Source organism: Alligator sinensis, unplaced genomic scaffold (assembly GCF_000455745.1).
Source record: "Alligator sinensis unplaced genomic scaffold, ASM45574v1 scaffold419_1, whole genome shotgun sequence".
NCBI lineage: Eukaryota > Metazoa > Chordata > Crocodylia > Alligatoridae > Alligator > Alligator sinensis.
In genome coordinates this window covers 140,034-144,929 of record NW_005842360.1, presented here as the reverse complement: position 1 = coordinate 144,929, position 4,896 = coordinate 140,034, and positions in this window count along the sequence as shown.

The window sequence follows — 4,896 nt, the reverse complement described above, 5'->3', positions numbered from 1 at the left end:
AGAAAAAGTAGACATTAAAAAGTATGGGGGCTAAGGACCCCCCCCCCTTGTTTCACGCTGTTGTTGATGTGAAAGGTGTTTGGTTCTTTGTTTTCTTACATTACAGTTGTCTTCATACCTTGATGTAATGAGCAAATGATGTTCAGCAGTTTGGGGAGACAACCCAGTTTCTTCAGAACAGGAAAAAGGCCCTGTCTGTTGACTGTTTTGAAGGCCTTCATCAGATTGATGAAGACTATGTACAGTGGGGCTCATTTTTCTCTACACATCTCTTGCAGTTGCTTGACCAAAAATACCATAACAATGATGGAGCGTCCTGAGCGAAAACCACACTGATTTTCAGGACAGATTCTTTCACCTAGCGAATGCAACCTAGGGAGCATGATGCAAGTGACAGTTTTTCAACATTGTTCAACACTGCAAGGTTTAGAGCAAAAACCAAGGTGAAACTGGTTCTAAGAGATTTCCCGTTTGTGGATGAGGCGGTCTTGGTTGCCCACAGTGAATCTTCCCTGCAAAATATCCTGGGCAGATTTTCTGCATCATGCAACAGCTTTGGGATGGCAGTCAAGAAGACTGTGATCATGTACCAGTGGGTGGAAGAACCAATCCTTGACATCACTCTGGAGGATAAATCTCTTGATGTCATTGACAGTTTTTGCTCCTTGCGTTCTACGATCAGCAGAAACACTGACAGGAATCTTGGCCTTCAAACTGAACTGCCTCCCAGAATCGGAAAAGCAGCTAACAATTTTGGCCTTTGACAGAAATGTGCATGGAATAACAGCAAACTATCAGCTAAGGTGAAGATACGGCTATGAGAATTGCGAGCTATCATCCCTGCTTTATGGTTCAGAAGCATGGACTATGTACGCTAAGCACATCAAGAGACTGAACGGCTTCCACATGAGATGTCTGTGTAAAATCCAAAAATAAAGTGGGAAGACAAAATACAAAACACAAAGGTATTGAAGCATGCAGCACTGACATGCTTATCAGGAAGAGGAGGTTGTGATGGATTGGCCATAGCAGGAGAATGGGAGGAGACCATATCCCCAAGAATATTTTGTATAGTAAGATTGAAAATTGCTCTATAAAGCAGGGTCGTCCTCCATAACAGTACCACAATGCATGTAAAAATGATATAAAGTCATTCAACATCAGTGTAAAAAGCTGGGAGGAGTGTACAGAATCACCTCCCATCTGGAGGGAACATCTGGCACTGGGTACAGCTCAACATGAAGTGGTTTTGATCCAGAAGATGGAAGCAAAATGAGAAAAAAGGAAGCAGCATGCTGTAAACCTGAATTCCAGCTCGCACAACACAGATCTGTGAAACTTATAACAAGCTGTGTCGCTCTTGAACTGGGCTTATCAGCCACAAATGGATTCATCAGGCATCTGATGAGACCTCTTATGTGTACCCAGAGGATCAACAGTTGCCTACTCCCATTTAGCATGAAAGAAAGGTGATTAGCACGACTATAATATTTAATGAGGTCTCTTTAGAGCTCTGGTTCTCAACCTTTTTGGGATCAAGGCTCAAGGCATCCCTTGTTAGACTTGAGGCACCCTGCCCAAAATGCCAAGTCTTAGTTTTCACTCATTTTTTGACTATGGGAAAATAATAGAACAATTCTTTTGTTGCAAAGAGCTCAGCAAGCCCACAACAGGTCAAAATGTTTTTAACACTATGGATTCCTACTTGAAATCTCTACATATGGTGTGTGTGTGTGTGTGTGTGTGTGTGTGTGTGTGTTGTGGGGGAGGTTATCTCAGGAGACGCTCTAATTAAATTGCTCCCAGGATCTTGTGTATTGAGCATCCTGCACTTCAAAATGGCAGTGGGGGCACTTTACCTACAGCTTGTTCAATGAGCACTAGTTCAAGTGCCCCTACCACCTGTAACCCGAGCAGTACACAGTTGGTACCCCTTCTTCAATTGACAGGATGTTTGGGGTGTGCGCGTGTGCTGTGAGAGCATAGCTGCATGTCCTAGCCCAATTCACCATCCTCTCCTACAGAGCAGAGCAAAGACTGTGGTCACTCAGTAAAATTTAACTATTTACAGAACTTTATTTACAGGACCCATAGAACTTACTAAGCATATATACAGATATTTCCTAGAACTATATACAAATTTGTACCATCGAAGACAGGTAAATCTTGTTACTCATATACGTGGGCAGGAACAAGTGGATATAACAAATAGAGGCACTTTATCAATGTAAGCCTGGGCTCCCAGGGGTCTTCTTATTGGGGTGTATCTCCTCATTCTCAGGCCTTACAGACTGCAGGTGAGGGAACAAATAACAGTGGCGCCAGGTTAAACGGAGGTTCACTAAATAGAACTCAACAATAAATAGACAGTACCTTCTCCAGCCCTTTGCAGCAACCCGTGCACCAAGGGCTCCTGCCTTGTGCAGGGTTGGGGACCTGTGTTGCCTCATGCAGCCGCTGAGGTCCCATCCACTCTCCAGACCTTCACCAGCCCTGCGCACTGACCTGTGCACTGAGGGCTCCTCCTCGTGCAAGGTTGGGAACCCACACTGCCTTGTGCAGCCGTGGCATCCTTTCAGCTCACCAAGCCCTGTGCACCGCTCTGTGCACCAAAGGGGCTGGGCTTCTGCCTTGTGCAAGGTTGGGGACCTGCGCTGCCTCATGCAACCACTGAGGTCCCGTCTGCTGTCTGGACCCTCACCAGCCCTGTGCACCGACCGTGCACTGAGGGCTCCTCCTTGTGCAAGGTTGGGGACTCATGCTGCAAGAAAAGACAGTGTCATACGTTACCTGAAATACTTCTTTGCTTGCGTCTAAGTATAAATTCTGTTCAATTAAAGCCAGTTTAGTGAAATGGCCCACACTTTCCATTTCCAAGAGCTGGCTCACTTCTGATCATCTTATCGTTTAGGGAACAAAGGCAAGAAAATAAAACCTTTTGAAGAAATGGATGTCTCCTTCACAGAGAATACGAATAAAGGAAACAACTGTTCCCTTTCTTCCTCCAAATCTCTAAACAGACAAGGGTATAAAGCATGGGTCTTTTAAAGCCCCCAAAAAACAGCAGGTTTTACCATACCTCATGTCCCTTCAGGTTGAGGAAGCAGCCTCTAATAGCCTTCTAGTCTACACTAGAAGATTTTTGCCTATGTAGTATCTCAGGTAGGGGTGTGCTGGGATGTGATTTTTTTTTTAACCATGTTACTTGTGTTGCTAAAATATGTATACATATAATATACATGGCAATAGGGCAGTTTTGCTGATATAGATTTGTCATTTAGGAGCTGTAATAAAGTCTACTGGTAAGAGCTCAGTTTTTTTTCAGTATAGCTTCATCCCCACCAGAAGATCTTTGCTGGCATAGACCTATCCACAAAGGCTTCAAGTGTAGAAATCACATTAATCCTCAGAAAGTCTATGTGGAGCCCAAAAATATAAAATAAATCTTACAGTATCCTAGCACCTACAGCAGAACCACTTAGACATCTCAGACTAATTCTAGTATATTAAACCATAACTTGCTCATTTTTTCATTATGCCAATACAAAATTAAACTCTATATGATTTTGTTTTGAAAGCACCGTTGTACTGGTGCAGTCGCTGCAACGTAGCAAGACTAGTTATTCTGGAATTCATTTTTTCCCAGCGTTTCAAAAGAAGGGAGATTCTGCATTTCAGGCTAGGACGGGTACAGCTTAATTTTCCAATCCCATTCCAGACACTGCAGTGATTGCCAAAGATCCTCCAACAAAATAAAGTTAAGTCATCTGGGACCTGATAGTCCTAATGCAGAAGACATTTTAATATTGTGATGCCATCTTGAGATATCACTATGACAGCTGCTGCAGCTGCTATACTCTAAAAGAAACTGATTGCTTTGACAAAGTATGAGTCTGAAGGGTTTTGCAGGCAAAATTGGCATATGTATTTTGAGCATCCCAAAATATTGGAAACTTTGAATCTATGGTTTGAATCTGGGTTCGTCTCTGCTTCTGCTGCCAACTCCCTAGAAACCAAGGTCTCCACTGTAAAGATAATTGTCATATATATATTATTTTAAAATGCTAATCTTGTAACTGAAGATTGGGAACTGTGTGCAGGAGGTTGGACCAAATGACCCTTAAGGTCCCTTCCAACCATGATTCTACAATCCTAGTTCTTGGTCAGGAAGTTTGTGAATTCTCCTGCCCTCATCAGGAAAAGGAACTATCAAACTCAGCTTGACCAATGGTCCAGCTAATCTAGTATCATATCCATGACGTTACCATGCACCAATGGTTTAGAACAGGGCTGTCTAACTCACAGCCTGTATGCAGCCCATGAAGGGTTAATGTGCAGACCCCAGACTCCCACCTAGCCACTACTCCCCAACTCTCCAGCTGTAGCAGCAGAAGCTGAGGGCTCCAGGATCCCCCTTGCTCCACGTCCTGCTCAGAGAGCAACTGGAGGGCAGGAGGTGCCCAGACTTTTGCGTGCAGCGCTACATGGGAAGTACACACATGGTCCTGGTTTGGTGCTGCACAGAGGGGAGGGCAAAGAGTCCATTCAAAGCACAGTGTAGCACAGTAAGGAGAAAGGGGAGGAGGAACATCTATGCATGGTGTGGTGCTGGGGGGCAGGGGTTGCCCACACCATGTACAACCCCGGGGGCACCTAGCAGCTTGTGACCCCTGGCCTCTTACAAGTTAGACAATCCTAGGTTAGGAGAAGATGTAGAACCCCTATAATGAAAAAAGAATGGGGGATGTTTTTTCCGAAGCCAGGCAGTTGGCCACTGGAAAGTATCCTGAAGTCAATGGGTTGATGGTCCTTATTTTTTTGTTATGGAAATAGCATCTTTGAGGAAATCTGGCTTCAAACTGACAGTTTTTGCTTGTTAAGACCTCAAGTAAGCAT